Source organism: Anser anser, assembly GCF_964211835.1.
Source record: "Anser anser genome assembly, chromosome: 12".
Taxonomy (NCBI): Eukaryota; Metazoa; Chordata; class Aves; order Anseriformes; family Anatidae; genus Anser; species Anser anser.
The window spans coordinates 20,348,197-20,376,043 of NC_139733.1; the positions used below are offsets into that span (position 1 = coordinate 20,348,197).

A 27,847-nucleotide genomic window follows, 5' to 3' on the forward strand; every position below is an offset into this window, starting at 1 on the left:
ACTGCTTTGGTCTAAGCTCTGGTATGGATTAAACTGAAAACCAAAACGTCATCGTGTTTTGACTAATTGCTGTTGAAACTTTTCAGCAAAACGTCAAAACTTGAAGTGAGGCCACATCAGAAAATTGAAGTGTAGGAAATACATGGCTGGTATTAAAAAAAATAATAAACGAATCAGATGCATAGATCTAAGGGGAAAGAAATTACTAAGCACGATTGCTTGGGTTCCATAAAATGAAATTTAAGTTCAGTATATTAAAAAACATGTGGTCTGTATTTGAAAACATTTTATGTAAAAGCTTAAGAGCAAAAATGGGAAAGATGTGGCTGCAGATAAGCTCTCATGTTCAGAAGAAAGCACAGGACATGGTTCAGGCATGAGAAAGAAAAACTAAACTCGGGATCAAGTGTAGTAAGTGAATATTTTGTTATGGACTTTAGTAGGTTTCGGAGAACTCATAGAAGATATTTTCCCAAATGTGTTAAAATAAGGGCTCCTATCAGCCTCAGTGGACTTCAGTTCAGGACTACACCGAGCAAGATTTATGGAGAAGCAGTTACAGTTCTCAGATTCTGCTAATTCACAGAGGCCATCGGAAATTCCAAAGCTAACTGCCAGCAAAAGGTACCTCAGCAATATTTTCTGGTTTTATTAGTGAGGCTGAAGCCAAATCAACAACAGTTAGTATTGCCTGCTACACAATAAAGTAGCGCTGACCCAGATAATAGGTTGCCTAAGGAAATGATAATCCTTCCAATTTTCATTTCAGAAAAAAGCAAAGGCCCTGCATTTTTTGCTTGAATTTCATGTCAGTGACTGCACTGGCCTGGAGAAAGGATTTCATTGTGTGATTTCTGAAAGAGAGCTGATATATTGAGCAGGATGTTAACCTTCAGGTCTTGACAACCTAGAGGAGTGTTTTTGAAGCTTTGCTTGAGCCAAGGAAGGCAAGATCTGTGGCCCTGACTTTTGGGAAGGTTGCATCTTACAGCAGTGCACACACCTGAGCAAAGGGGCCCTGAATTTCTGTAGTCATAGTTCACAGCTCAGTGATTTTGTGGGGAAATTTGTGGGAGAGGTGTGGTACACTTGTACTTCAGCTGCATCTTTCACTCAGCTGGATGCAAACTGAAGTCATTATCAGCACATAAGTATGCATGTATGTAATTTTATTCCTCTGTGCAATTCACTGCATTAGTTGAGATAGCTTACAGTAAATGGTGGCAGGATGGGATTTTAACCAGTTAACCGTAATGTTTTAATGCATCCAAATCGACCATGACACTTCATAACATTAAGCATGGAGCACTACGTCAAAAATAGGCTCCTATTCTACTCCGCTGTAGAAGTCCTTCTGTGTAGAGAAGTGGAAGGGAGGAGAAATTCAGTGTAAAAAAACTACCAAAGATGAGCTATCAAATACATGATACAGACATTCTGTAAAAACAAACAAACAAAAAGCATGCACAGCTTCAAGGACCGAAGAACTTTTTGAGCCTGACTGTCATTTCTGTAGTAATACAGATCATCCCGCAGAGAGCCCAGCTAATGCGCCTCTGTGGCGACGTGGATGAGGAAAAGTTAACCCTGGGCAGTTTCCTTGTAATTTGTTAAAGAATAATGAAACACAGATCCGAGTGTAACCCAACTAACAGTTTAATGTGGAACAATTGGAGGGAATTATCGAGTGATTGACTGTCTGCTGGGTACAGGGAAGGGCTTTCAGATGGTCTTTCCTGCTGAATGCCAGTCCCTCGGGATCCTTTCTGTTAGCCCTTTGTTCGCAGCCCTCTTCTCCAATATCTGCTATGACGGCTGGTGTTTTTTATTCCTTTGCTTTACACCTGCTTTGTGTTAACAACCAGCAAAAGCTGAAGCATGACGAAGAGAATTTGTCATATTATTGTGGTTCTGACACACCCGAGGTAGGATGCTGATCAATCATGCACGGGTGGCTGGCTCGTCAGACAATATAGTTCATGCACACGTATCTGCTTGCTGAAAGCAAGTTAAAATCATCATCGATTTGCAGGTGGATTAAGGAATGTAATAGCATTCCCTTGCTGAAAGCAATAAAGTGGCCCGTTAGCAAATGTGGTTGGATTGTTTCAGTGGGCTGCTTTCAGTCTCTTTTTTTTTTTTTTTTTTTAAGAAAGAGCATGTCAGGTACCACCTAGGACCTTCACTGAGACCTGTAAACCAGTTTGCACTGTTCACTGTATTTCCAAAGGAAGAGATTCCCAGACAAACAGAAACAAATCTTGGCTGCTTAACTGTTTTGTCCTTGGAAAAAACACGTCTTCCTTAAAGATTTCACTCTATTATTTTCAAATAGGAATTGAGCCTGCTGGTGCTGATAGAGGAGAGCATAGTATCTAGAGACTGAGTAACATTAATTACAGTAATACTGCATACAGAATTAGTTCTCACTGTTTCTCACAAATTAAATGTTGTTTATAGGTGACTCAAAAACATATCAGGAAATGTAGCAGTAAAGGAAGGACTTGGTTCAACTACTATTTTTTAAAAAGTCAGCATAATTTGCATCTGATGTCAATTGCATTGTACACTTTATGCATTTTTGTTCTAAACTAGCAGTACTGAAAAGTTTGATTCTAGCAGATTCTTATCTTACTCTTTCCATGCACATTATAGTCTCCAATTTACTGAAGGAAACCTGGAACGACTTAAAGCTGTCTAAGAGAGGAAATTAGCAGTATTCATGAGATGCCTCCTGCTCTGTAGATCAGACAGAGAGCACCAAGATTCTAGCCCAGTTCTTAGAAATAACTGATCAGCCTGCCTTGTGGGTGATTCCTCCTCAGGCAGTTGAAGATGGGAATGCTGGGTGGAAGCAATGAGGATGGGAAGTTGCTACAGCATGAGACAGAACAGATATTTGGAGATTTTGCTTCAGGCGCAGTGGTGAGCCTTGAGCTGCGCTGCTGAATTTAAGTCACAGCTGAGCATTTTGTGGCATTGGTTAAATTACAACAGTGGTACTCACCATGTGTGTTTACTGCTCTAAGGAAATACTCATACTTCACAAATCTTTAGGTAAGTCTTTGCAAGTGACGGACTTCTTAAGGTGTTTTGTTGTTGTATATGTTCAAGTACTACATATATGTGCTGGCACAATGAAAAAGTTGAGGTGTTCAAAATCCTAAATGCTTTAACTTGTTAAGAATACAGTATTTAAGCAATGCTGCCTAAGTTGGAAATACACTTGAAATGTAAAAGATTTTTTTCACAGAATAAAATGTTCTAGAAACATTGACCTGAGCTGTCCTGAGGCCTTCAAAGTGTCCCGATCCGGGTGTTGTGCAAGCAGTGTACCCTGTGGACTAAGCTCCCGGGGGGCACCGCAGTATCCCTGAGATCCTCCCCAAAGGGAGATGCGATGGGTGATCACCTTTGAGCCTGTCTGCTGTGGGGGACGTGCCCTGGGAGCCTGCAGGGCACGAGGCAGCTCAGGTGCAGACCCAGATAGGCACAGGTGGGCTGAGAAGCTGCAGGAGATGAGTGGGAGCAGGGCTGGCCCCCACCTGAGGCTGGGCAGTCGAGCCGCTCCATGGTTTTCCTCTTCTATTAGAGGGCTGTGAAAGGTTGACCTCTGTTTTTGTCGCCAGTACGGCAGGATCTTTTTTGTTTCTGGATGCTGGTCTTGTTCGAGTCCTTATGGCTGGGTGAGTGCAAGGCTTTTGTGTGCCTGGTCTCTGCGGGCAGGCTGTCTTGGGGTGGTGTGTAGATGGCAGTGTGAGAATCAGCAATGTCTTTGTTTTAGGAGGAAAAGGAAAAGAATCCTCAAAAGGCTTCAAGTTTTAATTCTTCTACAAGCCTGGCTTTGATTCCACTTGTGCAGAATATGTTCTCGCAGACCGGGGAGTAAGAGGGAAGCTTGCTAATTAATGTTTAAAAACCTTCCTCCACAAATACTCTGAAATTGCTCTTTCAGCACAGAGTAACTGAATAATTCTAGGGCTTGATATCTGAAGGTCTTTCGGCTCTAGGAGTAATTCCAATAGGAGCTCTTTCCTTTCTTCTAGAGGTATTTAAAGGAGAAATTTCTGAGTTTAGAGTTGTGAATCTCTTATTGGTTCAGGCTTGAAATCTGACTGTTCTTGGTCTTCAGCCAGTGCGATTTTTGCAGGGGAAATACTCGTTCTATTCAATGAACACTAATGCTTTTCTCTGGGGAAAATGGGAATAATCTTCTTTGCTGAATTGGTGTGCCTAAGTCTGAGCTCCAAACATCATCAGAAAACATTTAACATCTAATCTCTATAAAAACATAGTTATCAGCTTTCTGCTAGCATTCCATACTACCCAGGTGGATGATGATATAAATGGAAAGAACTGATCCAGAAGGAGGGGGGTAATTTAAGATATTTTGAGACTTAACACTGCTAAATGGCTCTTCCCTTCCACTGTGGTGCTCGCAGCTCTTGGAAGATGGAATTTGAGTACAAAAAAAAAAAAAAAAACATGCTTGGGTGTGCGAGGGAGCTGGTTCTGTGCAAGGGGTAAGGCGCTGGGAAGTGCCAGGGCAGACGGTGCCCGCTGGCACAGCCAGCAAGTGCAAAGCTCTGTTTGTGCCATGCAGCCCCTGTGGGATGCCTCGTGCAGGAGGGAGGGCACAACGGGTAGAGGCAAGCCAGGGGTTTGGTACAGACACCATCAGAGATGCATGCAGGAGAGTGGATAGGAAGGAAGCAGTCAAGTGTTTACAGCTCTTTCTGCTTTCAGCCAAAGCAAAGAGATTGTTACCGGGTCTCTCCTGACACAAGTGGAGATGCTAGATAACTGGGGAGCAAAGAGAGGAGCTGTAACTTATCTTCTGGAAAATTAAATTGTATGGCTACAGACTGGTCAATAGCAATGTAGTGAATAGCTTTATTTCACACCTAACAGCTTTGTCACCCTGTCCCACCCATGTCTCAGCTCCATAATCCCTCTTGTCTCCTCCACCATAAACATGGGAGATGTAAACCAGGAGGAAATAAGGTACCAAGAAACCTTTTCAAATTGAAATGCCACGAGATTTTTGCTTGTTAGCTATGCTCTGCTTGCAGCTAACAAGAAGACAGTTGTGCCTATTTTCAGCCTAATCAGCTAGATGAGGATCGTCAGGATGTTTGGAGAGCTCAGGTGTGCCACACGCACAGGTGAGAAAGGGACAAGGCCTGGAGGGCAGCTTGCAGAGGGCATGGAGGGCAGCTCAGTGAGAGGGGCTGGCTGTGGGTGACATCTTGTGGGTGTCAGGGCTCTGGAGAAGGATTACATTTGGGAGAAGGCTTCTGGCATGTGTTTATAGCTTGCTGTGATGTGTTGTTGTGGGTGCTCTTTGAGAGCAGAGAAATGATGACCATGTTATTCTGGCTCAAATTCTGCTGATCTTAAGAGCTTCTCGGTTTTTATTCTGTTATTTCCTCCCTGTGGCTCTGTGACAGCAAACTTTGTCATACATCCCTTCAATGTGGGAGCCGTCATCTTGTCTGGAGTGGTGGGGAGGGGTGCGTATTGTGTTACCACAGCAGGATTTTGCTGCTTGACTGCAGTATCTCACAGCGTGATCTGTAATGTAGAGGTTATGAAGAGCTTGGTAAGATGGAGAAGAGTTGGGTCCTGCTATGTTGCTCCCAACACTGAAATGTTTACTGTACTTCTAACTGCTGGAGATGTATGTGATCTCCCCTTCCACTGCTGAGCCAGGCTGGGACCCTGATAGCTACCATGGCTTCTCCACCAGAGTCCTCTCTCTGAAACAAGCTGTTTTCAAGGTCTGCATCTTTCCTAGCACTTCTTCCAGTCTGTGTACTGCTCTTCCCTTGCTTTGCTCCCTTTTGAGTACAAGAATCATCCTAGTGCTGGAGGAGTTAACTATGGCATTGTGCAACTGCCAGGCAGTTTGGTTGCTTGTGTCCTCGTTTAAGGAGGAGACATGGGCTTGTAAGTATTCCTCTCTGAGGTATGATTATGCCCTAGACCACAGTAGCTACAGACATCTTCCTACAATATGCTTTGTCAGGGCTGGGTTGATTAATGAAGCCAGAAGCATGAGGAGGAAAACTCTGGGAAAATCCTGTGCTGTGCTAAAATACCTAATCTAACTTAAAATTTCTAATATATGTTGTTTGCTTTCCAAGCTCAGCGAGACTCTGTGCCAGGGAAGGGCAGGAAGGGGCTCTGAGCAGAGAAACGAGAACCTTGCCATTTCTAGCTGTTGAATGAGGTAATAGGGCCACAGGACAGAGTATCAGCATCTCGAAAGCCCTTCAAAGTTGTCTAATACTGTCAGTCTAAGAAGTGCTGTGTTGATGTAACGAGTGCTTGAACTCAGGACTTTTTAATGTACTTAAGAGAAACAAGACCACCCTGATTAGCTGCAGTTTTATTTTCAAAAGCAGTTATGATTACTGAAATATTGTCACATGCTATGAATGTCTCAGTTCTGTGGCCAAGGTATTGCAGGCTGGCTACAAAGCCATTAATTTGAGTGGTTTGGCCTCAAATGTTCTTTCCCATTTTGAGGCAGCTTGGCAACTGGACCAAGCATAAACATATCTGTGCATATTTTCCTACTTCAATCCACATCCCGGTACTTTCAATGTAAAGACTGTGAGATCCTATATCTGATAGGCTATGGGGCTGGTAAAGGGGATGCTGCAAGGAGTCTGAGACACGTTGATATGGGAGTTTTGGGCTTGGGACTGCCATTCTTGTCTGTCTCCACGCTGCCCCATCTCCCATCCCTTTTGGCTCTGCTGGCTGATGCATCCTGATGGTCCTGAGGTGATGGCTGATGGTCTGAGGACCTGACCTGAAACAAAGTCATTTTTTTTTTCTTTTTCCTAGTTGGATCACTTGGGAGATCCTGTCTGTGACAAAAATTTGCCAACACTTGAAATGGCACTGCATGAAAGGCAGAAACAAACTGCCAGGCATTAAGAAAAAGGGACTCTTCTCATCAACAGCATCAAGTTAAATGTACATTACATTAATGCCTCTGCCAGGCCAGTGGTATATGGCATCTTAAACTACCCCATGTACTCCTCACTAGCCTGTGCTTCGTTCCAAGTCACTCAATAACTGTTTGGGCCTAGTCTTCTTTGGAGATTTTGGTGCCACGTGCTGCTTGGCGTGGGTGGATCTGTGCAGGATCTCCAGGCCCTACGAAGTGCGCCATGGGCCAAAGGAGTGGTGCCACTGGGCCAAGGATGATTTTTCATCCCAAAGTTGTCAGTCTGTGTGACTTCTTGTCGGAGGAGTCTCCAAAGAGCTGTGTGATAAATTTTTTGGGGAAACCTATGGAGCAGTGGCTAGTTTGTGGTGAAGTGCGCTGGGGCCTGTTTTCTGGGCTGTGACAGGCCGCAGGAATGGAGATGTGCACTGAGGTAAGGTGCAAAAATGCTGTGAAATTTCAGTCAACTTCTCTCCTATTTGGTGTTGGTTGTCCCTTTGTGGTGACTTCTTGTTGCCTCGTTTGCTCTGTGTTGGCACACACAGCAGTGATCATCTCTGGTGGATCTGAAGTAGTCAGATACACGTCAGCTATCCGGTGCGTACGTACCTCAGTCTGTACTAGCTATGGGGGCGCTTTCTACTTTTGTTTTTTGCTATGTTTTTAATGTCCTCTGTGAGATTTCTAACATTTAATCTGTGTCAGGTAGCTAGCTACGCTGGGCCTGGCTCAAGCCAAAGTGCATGGGACTGTGTAAAGCCAAAGGCAAGTTGAAAGGCTTAGTGTGAAGTCCTCAGTATTGTCAGCGTGCTAACATCAGAGACCTCACTGCGTGTTGGACTAAATTTTCTGAAGTTGCTGGTGCATGAAGAAAGACATGATACAAATTCTGATTTCCTGAAGGTGGATACAAAACTTTAAAAGCTGTTTCAAGCTGACCGTGCACCATTTCAGCCACCTGAAACACTGATTTTCAATTTCTTTCACCTGGAGGTGGGGGAGCATGAGTGGCTACGTCAGCACTGTTTGAGTACCTGGCATTTGAGATAAAATATTTTGTTGTAAGAAAAGATTAGTCATTCTGCAAAAGCTTTGTAGTGAAATACTATCTAGGTAGAAATACCAGCTGAACTTTAATTCCAAAGATGGGCCCTGCTTCATTATTTGAAGATGTTTGCTTCTGTTATGATCAATATGAGTCGTGCTTTCATGAGCCTTCGTATTGTGCAGCTCAGAGCTCAGTGTTGTGGATTTCATTGTCAATCTCCTCTAATTCATTTTCTGCTCTCCAGCATTAATCTTTTCTTGTCAATGTTTTCTAAATCAAATCCAGCACAGCCTGTGGAAAATAAAGCAATTGTTTAAATTGATGGCTCTGAACAAAATAAATCATAAATCAGTACTTAATCTTTGAAACCTCTTTTCATCTAGAACATTTTTTTTTCTCCCAGGAATGTGATTATAGAGCATAGATTAGAAATAGGCAAGAAAACCATGCCACCTGCAGGTGTTGGAGAGGGGGTGCATTTCTCAACAGTGTCCAGCACTGGCAAAGCTGCTGAACTGCCCCTCGCATTGGTTTGTAGGTGATCAAGATACATATGCTCAGTTCTTCTCCTTTCTTCAGCAAGTGAAAGGCATGAAATATCTTAGAGATCAGTCTTCCAGAACTTCCATTTTAATCTTGACTAAATGTAAGTGAAAAGGCTCAGATGAGGCAGGCTCAGTAAAGTATGATTTTCCATTTTGTTGCCTTCACAAAAAGCCCATGCAGCTCTAGGTCTGAGGTCCCCCATGGGCCAGAATTCAGATACTTTGGTGTATCGGTTTATGTATTATCTGACGCTCTTCTCTTAAGTCTGATGTCTTCCCGTATGCCTGGGAGGTAAAAAGATGGAGCTGTTCTTCCACCAAGGTTGAACTGGTACATAGGTTAGGAAATCTGCTCAGGTTCCTGACTGCCCATTGTCACATTTTCAGCTGTCTGTGACTATGCTCAGTCTGAACTCCAAACTTGTCACGTTGCAAAAATAATGTAGTAGCATTGCCAGTAGCAAAGTTGCTTTTCAAGTTTGAAGCTGCCTACAAATAAACCCTGAAAACAATGAGAGAGCATGGATGGCAATGAATTAAGGAGAACAAAACATAGCAATGGAAGACAGCATGTGTTGCTAATTACCTGCCATTCCGATTTCTGAAGTAATTTTTCATCCATGAGCTATGTGGTCAAATGTAGCAGCAAACCAGGAGCGTGCATTCTAGCTTGTGGGCATGTTAATTACTGGGAATTGACGTTGTGTCGTTGCTGCTACAGGTCTCCTGTTTAGAATCTTTGTGCTGGAGCTTGGGGAGTGCCGCTGAGGCTGGATAGTTCATCATAAATCGTAATTGCATAAAGATGATCTGCACTAGCTCTGCAGACTCGATTTCCACTTGTAACTGGCAGAAGAAAGAAGACTCAGAACAATTATCTGGTATTAATTATGGCAAAGACTTTTTGGCTTCTCCTCATCTTCAAAGCCTCAGTTCTGGCCGTGACCAGAGACCTGTGTGCAGGGGAAGGTGACGTGGGCTTTCAGCAGCTGTAGTCAGAGGCTGATTTGTGCATCTTGTGTGGTAGAACCTCCTTCGGCAGCGCTGGCTCTGGAAGTCTCAGCAGCCCCAAGTAAGGTGTTGGTTGGTCAGCAGCAGCTGGGCCTGCAGCTTGGTGCTGGGCTGTCTGGGGAAGAAAGCACAGGGCTCAGAGCTGGGCATGTGCCGCCCTGCTAGGTGGTCAGAGTCCAGCACAGTCCTGCCTGCTTATGCCTGTAAGGAAATCTAATCTTTTTGTTTAAATACTCATGCACAGTGGGCTGAAAAGTCTTAGCAGCTACTCAAAATTCAACATCTGAAACATAGTAGTTGTGCACTACCTGCCTCAGTGAAAGAGGAGCAGTCTGCAGCTAAGATTTTTTTTTTTTTTTTACTAGATAACTTACGCTGTGTGGGCTGGAAGGGAGAATATGGCACCGACAGCTGTGGTATACCAAGGGTTTGAGTTCTAATTTTGCAGAAAGGGTATCTTTAAAGAGTAGTTACTGTTGCACATGAGACTGGAGAGTAAAGAAAACCTTGTTCTGGCAGCATGCGTTCTTGATGTATGGGAATCTTTATAACATGTTATGTAGGAGAAATGCTGGTGTAACTATGCCCTGATGATACATCTCCTCTGTCACGCTGTCCTGCGGTTACTGAATAGTGTGCAGGGAGGCAGTGAAGTGTTCCACTAATCCCAGGAAAATCCTGGATCAGAGGGATCTCTGCTGGAGCTATGTTATGAATAGGATATACAGTTTATCTTCTGGACTTGTGTGGACTTATTCTGTCTTTACTGTGATAGTCCTGCTTTTTCCTTCCTCTTTCTGAAGTCTAGCTTTGTGGCAGCTATAGCATGGAATGGCAAGGGAAAAAGGGAATCAGTAATCCCTACATGTAAAGGAACCAATCTGCAATCTATAAGGGTAAAGGATTCACCTGTCTTGTTCCAAAGGTTACAAAGCACACCGGAGGGTATCAGTTGCTTGATGTAAAGCTGGAGCAAGCCTGCAGCCAGCAATGGGCATAAGTAATAGCTCATGCCACGGATAGAAGTTACAAGATCGAGTTCCCTTGGGATTTTGCACCCTAAGGTTCAGGCTGTAGTGGGTATAAGGACCGAGCCTCCCAGCATGCGGGGCATCGAGGCTAGCTGCTTTCATTTCCTGATGTCTGTTCTCACACATCCTGTCAGCACGGAGTATATTCACGATCTCTACTTGTCCTCCAGGCTTACTGGAATCCAGGCAAAGGCTTCCAGGATTGGGGAAGAGGACAGACCGATGCACACCATGAACATATCTAAACCTTATTTTCTTAGGAATCTAGGCGAGGGGAATGGGAGTAGTCAAATATAGATACATATTTCCCTTGGATTGCTCCTGTTTGATTAAGCATCCCGGTGTCTGTGGGACCATGGAGGGAGTTTGTCCTCTGAGAGAAAGTGAATAATGGCAGTCGCACTCTTAAAGCAGGCTAATATGCAATATTTATTGTATATGCTGGAATGCTCAAAAACTATTTTGGCTGAAAGCTATACTCGGCCTGGCCCCTGGAGGGCACCAACAGCCAACGTTACAGACCTTTATTTGCCTCTTCGCTATCACCCGCTGACATTCGGCGCTATGAAGATGGCAAATATATCCCCGCGTATAGATTAAATTGAACCTGCTTTGCCTTGCATAATTTGGAAATTCAAAAGACCAATTTCTTAGTGTAATTGAAAACCACTACATTTCAGGCTTATTCATTGAATCAGTATTTCCAGTTAGAATTCAAATTAATCTTTCTACCTTTAAACAAGATAACGAGGGTGTAGTTATATTTACTCAGCCTGTTAACAATCAGGTTCAGTGTGGCTGCATATGATTAACTACACATATACAATTGCAAAAGGTTAGTACGAGCATGACTCAAGTCATAGGGGAAATCCATCTCCTAAGGCTGAAAATCTGAACTGACAGTTCTGCGCTCAGCCTAATGCCTGAGCCCCTCGGGAAGGGAAAAGTAGAAAGGAAGAGGAGAAAAGGCAAAATGACCAGCCTGACATAAGAGCCCTGTCAATTTGTATGTACTTCCCTCTGGATTTTTTTTTTTCTATTTAGCCTGGGGTCCTCTGCCTTTAAAGTTGCATTAATGCAACTTTCCTGAATTACTTCCAACACCTGTCAGAAAATGATGTGGCATCCAAATGCATTTGTAAAGCACATCTGAGAGTCTGGGTTCTGTGTGGGCCAGTCAGCTGGAAACATAAGTTAGAGGTTTGCACATGGAAATGTTTATCTGGAGTGCAGCCTGCTCTTTGTCACAGGCATCTGATGTGGTGGGTAAATTGGGTGGTAAACTCCCTAATTCTTCGGAATATTGATGTGTTTTAAGAGAGAGGCTGGTGAGTATCAGCCACGTTTAGGCACCTGAGGCTGTGGGCAGGCTCACTTGGTCTTTGGAGTGACTTGTAATCCAAGCGAGTTGATGCTCGTTCATTGCCAGTGGGGCCAAGTCGTGTTCCCTGGTGTTTATAATAGCTGAAGACTGTGCACCTACACAGCTGGTGCGCAGCGGCTGCTTAGCAGTGCCTGCCTGATCTGTGCATGAGTGTGAGGTCGCACACCAAAGGCATCTGTCAAAATAAGTGGTGTTAATAACCAGTTGTTTCTGCGTCGTGAGCAACAGCTGTGCTGAGGTGCTCCGAGGTGGGGCTGTAGGTGCGTGTTTGGGTTGCCCTCTCACAACTTCTTAGCTGAATCTGGCCTGCCAGCTGTCTTGTGCAAACAGAAAAGGCACAATTTTCTAATAGGCTTCTGCTTTGTGCTCTATCGAGCAATCTATGGCTCGTGCTCCATTAACTGAAACGTGCGTTCTCATTTATGCTCGTGCAAAAAAATAAGTGAATATTGTTTTACACTTAAGTATAAAAACCAATGTAATATTCTAAAGAAGGGTGAAGTACTTCTTCATTGGCTACTATGCTAACTGTCCTTTCTGTCGTTCGTTTACAGGTCCATGCTGGGTTTTCTCTGAAAAAACCTTTTCTCTGCATCCCTGACCTGTTGTACTGGTGTTGTCAGCAAGCACAAGCCAGAATGGCATGCAGATTGTTTTCATTTGTGCTGGGGACAGTCTTTGGCTCTATGGATAAGAAAGCATCTTTAAACACGTCCTTTCTCTACTGAGCTGAGTGCTCCTGGTTTCCAGTTCTGCGGCGCACATAGGCACTTGGCCAGCAACATCAGAGTGGGACTTACAAGGTAAGTGAGAGCAAATTTATAATGAAGTTATTAAATTCACAGACACTCTTCTTTTTTCAACATCTCAAATTGGACCATGGATTTGATATTTGGAGTAGTAACATTATTCTGCTGTTGAACAAGAATGGTGATGTTGGGTGGTATTTGCTAGTTTTTCTTGTGTCACTGTGGGCCATGAATCTCTCAAAAGAAGTCAGTGGTTTGGATGTGAGAAGAGGCAAGGATAGAACTTGCTTGGGCAATCCCACAAGCAGTCCTCGTGCTGCTTTTAACTTGTAGGGACTAGGCTGAGTGTCACCCATACCTAGTCCATTCACTGAATTACTCTGTTGCGTCTAATGTAAACTGCAGACAGAAGAGATTTTGTCCTAACAGACTTTTCTTGAAAGGCTGGCCATTGAGCTTGCTGCGTGGAGTCTTGCCCTTGGGTTACTAAGAGGTTTTGTTCAGGATGGCGTCCTGCATGTGCTTTTCAGTGACAGACTGGATTAATTCCAGGGAAGCTTCTTTGTTCTGCTGTTAATTAATAATGCATCTCTTTAAAATAAATAAAAAAATCAATGCATATTTAAATGATAGCTAAAATAGCCTCAAAAGCATAATTTCAGTCCACGAGGTGTATAGTACAGTGCTGTGTTGCTCTGAAAATCCTAACTAAAGCAAAAGTTAACCATAATGCAAATTCACACATACTTTTAAGTACTTGGATGGTTATTGTGTTTCATGATGTTTTTCTCCTTGGAAAGAGAGGATGGAAAACACAAAGTGCAGTATCTTAGCAAGGTAAGTGAACTAGTGGAGGTAATAACCTCTTTCATTCCCTTTCTGAAAGGGATTTGTAACTAAGACGAAACCTGTAGCAGTGTATTGAAGTGGTAAAGCTGCTACCCAGCATTACCTCCTCTGTAAACAGCTGTTAGTCAACAAACTGCTCAGGAAAGCAGCTTACGTGACCATTCCCTTCTGTTGAGCAATGCAGGATAAAATAAGCTGTAAAACTAGGTTTTGGGAGAAGATTTTATCTACCTCTGCTGTACAATGCTAGTCAATACTTTTCACTGTCCAGTTTCTCATAATGATGCAAGAACTGAATTTTTAACGTGAACTTTTGCCATTGCCGCTTCAGCTGATTCTTGTAAAAGCTACTGGCACCTTGTTTTGCAACACTTACCTTTATTGCAAATCTCAAATAGTTGTGAAATGCCAGATCATTTTAAATTCATTTGTGGCAGTTTTTCCTCACCAACATGGGCAGTTGACATGGGGAGAGTAAATGACACGCGTAGAGCATCCTAAAGTGAGCATCCTAAAATGAGTCAGTTTTCTCTTGTTTGTTGTTTGTAGGGTTTGTTTTTTTCTTTTTGTCTGTCTGTTTGAAGAATACACTTTCTGCTCCTTACTCTGTCAGGGAAGTGTAAAGCTTTTCCAGTGGGGCTTGTTTTCCTCTGGAAGTACACTTTCAAGCTCACGGGTTTTCCTTGCCTCTAGAAGAGTCCTTTGCCAAGGTGATGGAAAGGCTCTGCCGTGCTGCAGTCTCTCACTGCTGCTCCTGGACTGCCCAACCTGGTGCTTTGCGTGTGTCTCCTTCCAGCACTCTGTCCCCAGGCATGCCCAGAAAGCCCCAGGGCACAGCATGTCTTCCATGCTCTCACAGCTTTTCACATGATTCAGGGAGTAGTGACCAAGATGGAAAAAAAATCAAATGTGTTTTTGATGCTTCAGGAGTTATCTGTAAACAGGTGAGCAGAATCAGGTACTGCTCATGGTGAAGTGGCCCTAAATTTTAAGGCTTGGGCTCCAATGAGATCAAAATACGCAACTTGCAACACGAAAAAGGATTACTTTGATTAAAGCTGAAGCTTTAATTTCATTTATATGGGATCTAGATGAACTACATGTGCGAACAAAACAGATCGTGTCATAAATAGGTTTACAGAAAACCTGAGTGATGCTGAGTGAATGGAGCTCAGTTCACAGGCTCAGAGACAGAACCTAGTCCTAACCTCTAGCAGACAGTGTGGGGCATGATGCAGACAGCTTTTCATCTTCTGCTCTTCAGTCATGAGCTTTGAAAGCTTGCAGACGATTCAGCTCCGTTATATTTTTGCTTGGGGGTAGAGGTAGTGGAGAGGCAACTATCTGCTGCACAAGATAGAGAGATCTCACGTGGGGTAATAGACACCTCTGGAGCAAGAGGATGCTTTGATTTGGCTGAACGTGAAGCGCCCTCATGGGCTATCATAACATAAGTCAGTTTTAGCCACACTTAACAATCAAAACTCAAAATCCTCTTGACGAAGCCCCAAATAGAATATATTTAAGTCAAAATGGCCATTGATTTAAGTAACTATAAAAGCCCTCTCTTCCTAGTGCCTGAAAGATTTATTAACAGGGTTCAGATTGCAGATGTGCAGAAGCACAGGTGTTCAGAGTATACTGGACAAGAATCATTAGTATAGATTCTTTAAAGTCATTGCCAGCATTTTTTAAAATACTCCTCTAGAACAAATGACTCCCATAAGTGGAGATAATCTTTATTGAAAAGATGTTAAATCTTCTTACTGCCATGAACTAGATTTTAGAAATGCTGGCGATTCTATTTATCAGTAATCTGGTTCATGGGAGCCTTCTGGCTGCATTAAAGGTGAGAATTAACTCAACCAGATACTAAGCATGAATGATTTAGGAGCCTTCCCAGAAAATGACTTGGAGAATTCAAATGCAAGATCTCCTCCAAAATGTTGTCTAAACCTTTTGTTTTTTTCCCAGAGATGTCCCAATTTATGTATCAAGCTATGTTTGACCTTTATTGCCTCTGCAAAAATAAAGGCTTTGAGGTGGATAGCTTGAAATATTTAAAGATCTCTCATTTCAAGGGTAATTTTAACAGAAACATCTTTGCTGAAATGCCCCTTAGCACGTTTCTAGTGGAATTAATCAACCACCCTGCAGAACTGGCTTGCAAACCAAATAATGGAAATTACCCCAAATTCTGTGTATGTTCCCAGCTACTTAAAGATGGTGATAACTACAGCAGGGAAACCAGCAGCTCTGTGGTACCTGAAAATGAGATTTATCTTGTATTGGTTGTGAGTTCCTAAAATAATAATGATCTTGGAAACAGCATTTCTGGTTATCAACTCAGGTTCCTATGCTTGTGAGCAACTGCATGAGAGAATTATGGTAGAAAAATCTGGAAGGGAGTTGGAGAAGTCATGTAACTCATCCATCAGCCCCATGGCAGGATCAACTATATTAATCCTGTCAGATATTTTTTCAATGCGTTCTGAAAGATCTCCAACGTTAAAGACTCAGCTAATTTATTCTGCTTCCTCATCCCTGCCATTAGAAAGATTTTCTTAATGTTTTCCCTAAATCTTTCCTTTTGTAATGAGTCAGAAAAACTGAGTAACTTGTCTTATCTGTCACAGGTATGAAAAAAAGGTTATATTCCCCTCTATGTATATGAAGACTTTGAGGTTCTCCCCGTGAGCTGCCTTCTCTTTAGGGTACACAGCTCTAAATGTTTTTAATCTTCCTTCATGTCATGCTTTGTGAATCTCTGATTAGCCTCATTGCGCTCCTGTTACTCTCTCCAGTTGGTTTGTATCTCTCTTGATCCAGAGTATCTTTCTCAGACATCTAAAATAACATCCACCACCAATTTTTGGTTCAGCAGCGGTGTTTGAAATATGTTTGCTATCAAGCTTAAAGTAAACAAGTACTGTTAGCAAAACGTTTTTTCCTGTAACTGGGAGATTGGTATTCCATAGTGACAAAAGTCACGGATAAAATTAAACCGAATACTGAACATTAATTTGGGAATGAATGTACGTTTAAAAATGATATTGGGTTTCTAAAGCAGGCTTTAAGAATATCCAATCTTACTATTTTTTCCCAGTGATTTGGACCCAAGCGGCTTCAGTCTTTGACCTTTATTAACTGACATTTCCCTACCTCCTTTACCTTTCCCAACCTCTTTTCACTGTTTGTCTTGTGAATACCCGGCGTTCCAATAATGACTGCTATTTTCTGTGTGTATTGCAATTCTTTATAACGAGTTCAGGATCTCGCAGACAGTGTGCAAGTGCTTTCTTGCTCTGGAAGATGCTCAGTCCTCATTTGCACATACTCTTTGACATGACAACCTATTTCGTGACAAATGACATTTATTGCTGATTTTGCCACATGAAACTTGTGCAGAGCCTTTTCTTCCTCCTGCAATTAAAGCTTGCGTCTTGGTTACTGCCTTTTGTTTCTTTTGAACTCGTCAGGGGAGGAATATAATCAGATAATATTTGAAATTACAATCTTGGCTAAGACAAAACATAAAAACGTGAGGTAGTCATCACTTCAGATTAGCATTCAAAAGCTGATAAGTAGACAGGCCAAATAATCTGCGCTCATTTCTGAGCAACAATTTAGGATTCTGGGGAATCAGGTATCTCACTAAGCAGCTTTGAGAAAATAAGGCTCAGTTAATCAAGGTGGGAAAATAAAGCTGCAACAGCAGAAGCCGGGACGATTTACCAGTCACTTGCGGCTGAGGAATGCAGATATTCTTCATTCTTCTAGAAAAGTAGGGATATGCAGAGAAGTAACTGGCAATGATAAAATGTTGGTAAAAATTTGGGACCGAAGTAGACAATTTAATCCCTTAAAACCAGTCCAGAAGATTCCAGAAAACCTCTGACTCTCACCCGGTAAGCCATGCCATAAACCTGGTGTGGGCACGGTGACAAACCTGGGACCTTTAGCACAAAAGTGGAAAAAATTGTGATGTGCCGGAGGGAAAGCAAGAAACATGAAGCTCTTGCTGATGTCTTGAACTACTGAATTAGCTGCAAATTTGCTGGCTAAAAAAAGTCCAGCTGGTGCTAGGAAACCAGTTGCTTTCCCAACGTCAAAGCTTCCACCAGGCTGTCCACGGAGTCTAATTCCTTCCATGAACAGTCGGTTTAACTCTCGAGTGCGTGAGATTTTTTTATTTTTATTTTTTTTTGTCTTGCATTTGAGTTTCTGAATGCTGAGCAGCCTGGGTTTAAGGTGAGAGAAGACATTTTTGAAAGATTTTTATGGAAATTGCTTCTGTGACAGGGCCCGAAATAAACCTTTCCGCACTGCAGCTGCAGAAGGAAATGACCACCTGAGTACAGCCGAATGAAATTTGCTTTATTACCTAAGCCACGGTTATTTTCTCGGAGACTTTGTTCTTCGGGATGTGTGCCTGGGGCTTCTCCTAGGAAAGGTTGTCACTTCCGAGCACGGCTTGATCTTTCTCAGCAAATTCCCTCCCATCATTGGTCTTGTGTAAAGAAGGGAGAGCGAGGTTTAATTAAATATGTTAGAGAAGTGTATGGTGTGGTTCAGATGCTACAAGGCAGTCAAGGGAGAGAAAATTCATATAGAGGTGTTGGGCTCAAAGTCTTGTGCTTACAAAACACGCTGCACCATATTACCCCTGCTTTGAATGCGTGCAGAGGTGTGGAAGGGCTGAAGGAAAATTCTGACAAATATTTGTAACATTATAGAGCTTCTGAAGTTGCTGCATCTTCATGCAAGTTGGCTTTCTGAAGTATCTGGCGTTTAGTGACATTCTGCATACCATACGAAATTCAGGAACGTTTTTTTCCATGCTGAAGCAGAGCTACAATAATTCCTGAGGTCTGCGGCTTGTTTCAATTATTTACTTTTGCAAAAAGATTTTTATAAATCCTCCTTCCTTTTTCACGTTATTAACTTTCTTGTCAAACTTCTACTTAAACCGCAGAGACAAAGACGGATCTTTCCTTTATAGATCTGCAAAGTTAGATTTACTACTTTGACCCATTTCCGTGTGATTGAGAGCTAATCTCTCTCCCTTTTATTGGCTTTTGGTAAAGCATGTATTTCTTTGTTTCCCTTTTTCATTCTGCATTGTCTTGTGAAAATATGTAACTTCACTTCAAGCTGTAAAAAAAATTATCCCTCTACAGTAAAGAACAAAGTGACAACCCTTAATCCAATCCCCGAGAAGTTTTATGTCTTTAATTAGCTTCTTGGATTGTATTCATACATGATTCAAGGAAAATGAGCTATGAGCAATAATAAAGGTATCGTGCTCACCTCTGACCTGGCAGAGAAGAATGCTGCAGCCAGAAAGCTTTTTTGGCCCAGCATCAGTGACAACTGGTTGAATTCCGTTCTTTGGAGCTGATTTTTTTTTTTTTTCCATAAAAAGCATATAGAGTGCTCCCACTGCACTTCGCTTGCTGTCCCGGGGCAGAATTTGACTTGTGAGATGTTAACTCCAAAGACTGATGTTTTCAGTGCTGCACTCTGCTTTAAAACAGTGTTGGTCCTGTCAGTGCTCCAGTTTGACAGGATACCTTTCCATCCCTTCTGCAAGAGTTGATTACTGTTGCTTTTTAATGCATTAAAGGAGATAAATTTATTTTTTGCTATGATACTACTTTAAAGCTAGAATTACTATTTATACAGATTGTTAATGTGTTTGCCTTACTCAAGCGGCTGATCTTGTGGTCATCCGTAGCATTACATTAGGCAAGAAAAACTTTACCCCATATATATGTCCTTCTTCTTTGTTCCTAAAGAGCTGAATGAGCATGAGGGTTATATCCAGGGATATTGATCCGGGGCCTGGTGTTGACAGAAGGTGCTGTCTCCCTGCAGCAGCCCACGATTGATCACCGTTTCCTCCTTTCCAGGGGTAGCATCTCTGTGGCATCTCTAGCCAGCTCCTGACCCTCTGCAGTGGGGTTGGCACTTCCAAGACATGATGCCAGGCTTAAAGTATTGCTGTTCACAGAGAGTTTGCAGAGTTGCAGATGGGGAATACCAATAAAATCTGCACATTTATTACTTGCAGTAATTAAATTTACCAAGGCGTTTTGCTGCATTTTCTATTTGGTGTAGCAGTTGTCAGTTTTTTAATGGCTCCTGCTATGTCAGGGTATAAATACCTACTAAGTCAGTTTTTGCTGGTCTTCAGGGACGAAATAGCTCTGCTCTGGCATGTGAGGGACACGTTCAGGTGCCCTGTAAAGTATTTGTAGTCTACAGAGATTTTCAGAGCAGCATTTCCTCTTGCTGGTAGGAGTGTGCTTTTGCAAACAAAAGTGACTGCCTTGCTAGGCTGGTGACAACCTTGCTGTGAAACAAAATTAAGAAAGACTTGGGTAGAGTAGTTTAAAATAATCCTAAACCTGGATTAGGTTCTGTGGGGAAGCCAGACTATGGAGGGGTCAAATACGACATAAAATCAAGCTTTGTGTGCTACTAAATGCCTGGATAGAGCAAGGCAGTGTATAGCTAATATTCTCTGTTGCTTTATAGCCAAACGCATGGAATCACATTAAAAACAACAGAATCACAAACAATGTAGAACAAATGCTGCTAAAATTAGCAGCTGTTGAACCTGCCAGTTAGTGATAGAAAATCTTCAAAAGACCTGTTTCACAGTAGTTTGGGTATGGTTGTTGAGTTCTGTAGTTCATATTTTTAGGCTGAAAGCATACAGATGCATATTTTCATCGACGTGCCTGCTGATTTTTCAGGCATATTTTATTTTGATGTTCCTGAGATTCGATAATGCAGTCCTGATGTTAAATAAATGTGTGCTTTCTTATATGGGCTTTTAAAAAATAGTTGTAAATTGCAGCTTAATAACATTTGTGCAACACTTCCACCTTACTTATAAAACAATTTATTTTGGTGCATTAGTTACAGTGCTGGTTACCTGTAGAACTGCATTTCAGTCATCCACTGCCCAAGCAGCCTACCCGCAAAAAGACTCCAAACCTAACAAAAAAAATACCCATTAAGAAAAAAAATCAAACACAAAACCAAACAAAATCTGTTTAAACCAGGCATATTGATGTAGAAGGCACGTAAGTAGCACAGTAACCTCCACCCTGAAATCAAATGGCTACATAATACAACATTTAAGAGCTGAAAAATGTTGCAGAGCATAGATGCACATTTTCAAATGAAATGTTGGGTTCGGAAAGCTTTTAAGATCAAGTTTGTTCAGCATCCAAGGTTAATGCATGAATGTGGAGGCAATCATGGGGTAAGTGGAAATTTCAGTTTTGTGAAATGAAAGGCTAAGGAAATTTAAAACGAAGGAAAAAAAGAAAAGGAATAGGTCAGAAATGGATGACAGGAAAACAAATATAAAAAAAGTCAAAAAGAATGTGTATGAATTAAAGCTACAAAGGGAGTTCAATATCTTACTGGCTTGGAAAAAAAAAAGCAAACAATCTGCACTCCTTGGACCTCATAGTCTAGTTGTGGAGTAATGGTTGACCGTTCGTGTACTTGATTAGACCAAGTGTCAGTTTGTGCTCAGCCTTCATTCAGACAAATAAGCACCAAAAATGCAAATACTGATGGAGAAAATTCCGCGATTAGAAATGTGTTTTTACAACATCGTACCACAGTAGATGCAATAATTCACATGGTACTGCTCTGGGAACATGCTACATGCATAAATATCTTTATTTGTTGTGGTGTAAGCATCCACATCTGTAATTTTGAGTGCATATACCATAGGAGTTGCGTCCATAGTTTGGTAGGGATTAGGCCGATTCAGCTGAATGGGCTCTGGGGAAAGCTCAAAGGGATGTGGGTGGTGACCTGGGGCCACTAGCTAGTCACCCTAAGGGAATAAGAATTAACATGGTAGGAGCTTTGCTGTTTCAAAACGATGTGACCACCTCATCTATTACGTTCATGTCTGTCTTGTTGGTATTGTTTAATGCCTCTAATTAAGGCACGTTGGCTAATGTGACTTGGGATTGCCTGGCCTTCCTGATTTGATGGCTCAGGAAGCACAACATTGTAGCAAAAATTAATATAAATAAAAATGGCTGACATAGGAAGAGTAAATAAAGAAAATGAATGCAGCCAGATATAGCAAGTCTTTGATCATAGATTACAAAGATATTTCAGTGCATAAAAATGTAAAGAGTAATGATGTCTTTGAAGAGTTTGTAACACAAAAGTCCATGTACATCACAAAGTAGGAAGGGTAGAGAAGGGTAAAGGATTAAGAAAGCAGAAGATAAGACTTTGTGCATCATTAATGAAAGATGAGGAACAGAAAGACAAATGAAAAAATTCCCTGCATTGAATGATGGCTTTGATTCCTTACTTTACGGTGTGTTGGCATAACACAATGTGAGGATTTAAAGATGTAAAAGAGAACAAAGGCACAAAACCACTGTACGTGTATCACAAAGTACGAGGATGGGGTAACTGCTTCCAAAGTGAGAAGGAGCCAAAAAGAGCCTATTAAAACACTAGATGCCTATAAAGTGAACCACGGATCAAACAGAGCTGGAATCTGATTGTGCCGCTAGAAAGTGAGTGAAGTAAGTGGCAATGCTGGGTTCTACTGTACGGGTGTGTTTTCCAGTGGAAAGCCAAAGGGGGAGGCCAATTTAGTGTATTTGCTGCTGTGGGCTGTCAGCCTGAGCAGGATTTGTTCGTGTATCTGTCAGGAAGACAACTGCTGGCAGAGCGTGTGTTGGAGGGGGCAGCTCACGTTCCTCACTTCCAGCAAGCAGCGAGCTGCGGTGCTGGCTCAGGTGAAGCGGGGTCTGGGTTCCATTTCGGTACCTCTCTTCCAGACCCGTCGCTCACCTCGCACTGCTCCAGGACCTGACTCTTCCTTGTTCCCACAGTACTGCATAGAGTGTTTCTGGGCGTGGGTACCTATGCTTATTTTTCTTTCTGCTTCTGTTAGGATTGGCAGCAGGAACAAAAAAAGCAGGGCTGCCTCCTGCTTTCATTAGTTCGGTATGCTCCATCCCCACTGCTCCGGTTGTCTTAAATGCTACTGCGTTGCAGAGCTCACGCCCAGGTGATTATTTAGCAGTGATAATGGGCTCCACGACCCTATACCATGTGCTACCTTAGAAAAATATTCTCTTTTCGGTTTTCCCACAGCAGGTGTTTCCCTCTCTCTAGGGCTAACTTTGTAAAACAAGGTTCGATGAATTTTGCCTCCTGTTTATTGCCACTTCTAATCTCTTCTGTGAAGAGGTTTACTGCTCCTGTTTGCACCAGGCAGTGGGGAAAGATGCCCTTTCCTCATTTTTTCCTCTTTTTTTTTTAAATTTTATTTTTAAATGTATGGTCTATGAGTCATCGATCAGAGCTTGTCGCTGCTCTAAGCTGGAGCTGAACAGAGGCTGAGCCAAGTTCTGGTCTGGGTCCCCAGCTCACACAAGGCTGGTGGGAGCTCCATCGGGTGGTATAACATGGGGTCCGTGCAAGCATCTTCACACCGACAAACCTTTTAGCTCCTTCCAGCAAAGGAGCAGCTGGGAGGGTGGCTTGTGCACAGGGTGTTCTGGTCTGGTGGATGTCCACAGTCAGCTGAGTACATCGCTGTTAGGGCTGGGTTGTTTCTGGTGTTTTAACCTCACCGTGCCAGCAGGCAACTGTCTGCTCTCCCCTCTTTTAGGGATGTTATACCTGGGTGTAGCTGTAAGCGATCATCGGGGGCTGGGACCTCCAGACTGTGCAGTTTGGGGTGTAACAAACGAGTAGCCTTAACTACCTTCTGCTTTTAACATCTAGCACCTGGAAACGTAAGTCCGTAGTAATGTGAGCAATTCTATATCGCTGTTAGGAGTTTTGGGAATACATATGGCTTAGCTGTAGACGTTGAATTATAAAGGAGTTGTGAAATGCCATCTGCCTGCTTGTGCTGTGTATTCTGAAACTGCAAACAGCTCATACTCATTTCTTCACAGGTTTATCTCATAGTTTGTTTGTGGGTCTTTTTTTTTTTTCTTCTTCCAACAGCTTTTTAAACTCCATTTTCATGCTTTTTCTTTCAGCTTTGGTTTTGGTTGTATCTAAAAGCAAACATTAAAGGTATGTGGACAAGATACTGCTTTCTGTTTCATCTAGTTTACTTTAATGTACACATTTTTGCAATGACTTTTAAATAGAATATGTAACAAGCGTGACACATGAACATAAATCAGTATCCTATGTACATTTTTTTTCTTTTGTAAGTCATAAAAATCATGCAACCATGCTACATTACATCAGCACATATGTTTTGTGACTTAGAAAGTATACTTCCTATGGTGATCCCCCATCTGCTGCTACCTCTGATAAATCTAATGCTGGCTTCTGAATACTGAAACATGGCTTTACTCTGGCATGTGTTTGACAAGCAGGTCTTGAATCTCACAGGCTGACCCTCTTGTGGATGACCACTTATGAAATATGTAAAGAATTGGAGACTTGGTGAAGTCAGACAAAAGGAGACCTGGCTTATTTGTTTGAAAAAAATGTATATATTTTTCTGCTAGCCTGTGCAATAACGTCTCTCCTGTAATCATTTGTTGTGAAGTGAATTTGTTAACAGCCTGTTAGGTAGGCAGAAGATGAAGCTGACACTTAGTGAAGAGACCTTGCTTTTCCATTTGCCATTAAATCACTGCAGAGCTGTTGCTTACTGCTGCAGGATCCAACTGCTGAGTGTAATCTGCTGCCTGCTGGTTTTATGGGTGCCTGGCCTGGAGGAGGGAAAGACAAACTGGCAAATCCCAAGAGAGGAGACTGGGACTATGCTGCAAGTGGTGCTGCCTCTGGGGGTGTTGGTGTGTTACCCAGCCCACAGGAGACATCTCTCTGCTGGCCACATCCTGTCACGGGGACAGGAGCTGCTGGAGCAGCGAGGCTGTGGTATAGCCCTGTGTTATAGGTCAGGGAAGCACTCAGTCCTGCAGAGCTTGTGAATGCACAGCTGGGGGTAGTTTGGGATAGGTTATGCACAGGGTGAGTTCCATTTACTTATTTATTTTACTCCTTTTTCCCATTTCCATCATGCAATTTAGTTCTCAGTACAGGAGAAAAGATAACATAATAATGAAAAAAAATCAAATAATGTTTTGAATATTCAGTTTTAAAATCTGTTTCGTGTTGGCCCTTTGTCCTTAAAATTTTTAAGTGATTTGATTCCATTAGTCCGCTCCCAATTTGCAGAAGCCAGGGTTTCTTCATTTCTAAGGCAATTTTGTCTTGCAAAATCTGGAATAATTCCACAAAACTTCTACAGAAGTCAGATCTCACTCTGATTTTGGAAGGCTCAATAGCTGATGCTTTGGGTATTGGCTTGGCCAAAGTCATGAAATAAAAAACCGCAAGTATTTTCCTGATGGCAGGGGAGCAGGTCCAGTGTTTCTTTCACAGGGATGCAGATTGTTCGGGGAGATTGGTGCTTCCACTCTGGGCAATACTTCAACCAAAAACAGCACCTGTCCTAAAATGTCCCTGATGATCTATGAAGGCAGAGAAAATCCAATGATGGTTTTCACTTCTGAAAGCTGAGTGGTTCACTCCTACAAACTTGCGTTATGGATTGAAAATGATGGGGCCTAGGACACAGCTGGATCAAATGTATGATTTCACGGTGTCTCGATTTCCTTGCTTCTCCATTGCCATGCACTTTTGCAGTCCTTTAATACCTTGTAGGCTGATTGTAAAGTGATTGCAAAATAGAACAAGCAGGTGGTCCCGATGGTACTTTGCACTCGTTTTGCTCTCTTCATGTGGCTGCAGATGAACACAGAGCACAAAGAGCTGAATCAGGACCCCACACCCCTTTTAATAGGGAAGCTTATTTTTAATATCTATCTATCTATATATTGCCTTTCATTGTGTTATAGGGATTTTCAGTCATGTTGTACTACAAAGTGACTTATTCAGGAAGGTTCAAGATATTTAAGACATCCTGATTATTGTTCATTGTTCTGTAGTATCTGTTCTCCTTAAAATGCCATGCAAAAGTACCTCCACTATATTAGCCGCTGACATACAAGTCTGGGCAAACACAAATGAAATGTAATGCCACTGAAAAAATATGAAGAAGGAAGTTATTTTTCTCCTAAAAGGTCTGCTTGACATGTGGATGAGTACCTGAAGGAAAAGTGTGCCGCTTACGGTGTGCCTGCTGCTTGTTTTCTTGCTGTCTGGAGATGGTGTTTTGAGAACTGGAGTGAGCAAATAGCTTGAGGCAAGGCCATAAAAGCTGCTAAAAAGTCTAGTGATCTTTTTTTTCTTTTGGATGTAATTGTGGTTAATTGGCAGAACTATACAGAGAATAAAAAGGTTCCCTTTAATCTCTCAACTTTTATTATCTGGAAATCGTCAAAGGAAGGAAATCCCAATGAACAAGTGCTGCTCTGTCTGTACCGGTGTCTCCAAACGTGGTTTTGTCCATGGCAGTTGGAGTAGAAATGTCTGCAGAACCAGGAGAGAACTGTACACATGTAGGGGCAAAAAATTACTTTGCTTTCTTCAGCCCTAAGATCAGTAAACAGAAAATAATCATTTTGGAAGTGGAGGTATTTGAATACTGTAAGGTTGAAAATACTGAACATGCATTGTAAATTTATACCAAAGGAACTGAAACACTCGAAAAAAATCCCCAAAAACATCTGAAAATAATGATAGTACCTTAGGGAGAGTGTATAGCTTAAGGGAAATTCATTTGAATAAGGTTTTAATCCTGAGTAACCATCAATAAACCCAGGAATTTCTTGTGCTTTGAAGGAGTAACTTTAAAAAAGAAATCCTTTTAATAAACTTATCTTGCTATAGGATACAGTGGGCAGAGAAGACAAAGACTGTAGCTCAAGCTGTGGGCATGCACGTTATTACTTTTCAAAAGATTTAGGCTGTTTCTGCTGTAGAGTTTGTGCTGACACAGCTCTCTGGCACAGGTACGATGTGTGCCACCAAACGCTTACCTGTTTATCACCTCCCTCCTAGCTTAGTTCATGCAGTTTGAAAAGGTGACAAAGAAATTTTCTTCTCATACTGTTATAACCATGTCAGTGGTCTTGACAACAGTGTTTGTAGCTGGTGCTTGTGGGTGGTGGCTCTTTATCTTCATGAGATGGTAGAGAATTAAACTGGTTGAGCTTGCAGCAAAGGCTGAGCCCTACTTACCACTGTAATAAGACTGTCTCTGATGGGCATACGGTTACATATATCTTACAGAACATATCTACAGAGCATTTCTGTTATTCCACCAAAACTAGACAACTGGACAGTTCCTAAATAAACTCAAAAGCAGGGGACAAGCAGCCAGTCTTTGTATACGAAAATGCCTGAACTGGATTCTGGGTGCTCAGAAGTGCTGCTGAGCACGAGGTGCGAGGCACGTTTGGGCTCCAACAGAGAACTTCAAATAGGACTTTATTTTTTTCATATCCCGTTAGGAAAAAGGCAATGATGGGCAACTTCCTGGGTAATCTGTCACGACAGCTTCTGGTGCAGACTGGCGTGTGTCTCCAGAGGTGACTGCTTTGGTGCACGGACTGAGAGCTGGGAAGGGGCAATTATTTTAATTGAAAGGGCTCAACAATACCTCTTGACTCGGAGGGTACCATCAGTATTACCTTCTGCCACCCAAACAGGTCTTGTCTCACTGATTTCACCATTCCCTTTTCTTCTGGTCACTAATATAAGAAAAGTGAGCTATGTGTTAGAGAGGCAGCAGGAAGAACTGGATGCTAATGCTCAAATGTTCTGTTACAAGTTGGTTTTCAAATGATGCAGCTCCTGCAACAGAAAGGAGAAAAACCCTTTGATAATTTTACTGCAAAATGGGTAGTTCATCTCTATAGAGAATAAAAGTGTCATTGATCTCTATGATAAATTGTATCTCAGTATCTGAAAATATAGACCTTGTTTTTTTCTTTATACGGATGACCTTGCCTCTATTGTAAATCAAAAGTAACCAGGGATTTGTGGCTCTTGTAAGAGCTGCGGGGGGAGGGAGGAATTACTCTGAAGCTGCAGCCCGTTTTGGAGCTGAAGGAAGGTAAGGGCAGAGCTTCTCAGTTTCATCAGGTTTATCCCAGGATGGGTTTCATTTTCTGTTGGCTTGAGGCTGTGCATTGCCCACTTTCCAGAGCGTGAGATGAACGGGAGAGCAAAGTGAACGTGGGGGAGTTGGGCCAGGAGGGCGTGGAAGGAGCCTCCAGCCAAGGTTCGTGTGCCAGCCGTGTCTGCTTAGTGGCTGTTTCTGTTC

The 27,847-nt window shown here is 42.3% G+C and overlaps 1 long non-coding RNA gene across 3 annotated transcripts in view; it reads left to right on the plus strand.

The window, feature by feature from the left end:
• The first annotated feature begins 3,081 nt into the window (after positions 1-3,081).
• Positions 3,082-27,847, plus strand: part of LOC310879992 — an 81,852-nt gene continuing 57,086 nt past the window's right edge. For all 3 annotated transcript variants that reach the window (XR_014571313.1, XR_014571314.1, XR_014571315.1), the window contains exons 1-2: positions 3,082-3,686; positions 12,535-12,783. This is a non-coding gene — a long non-coding RNA (uncharacterized lncRNA). The remainder of the gene's footprint in view (positions 3,687-12,534; positions 12,784-27,847) is intronic.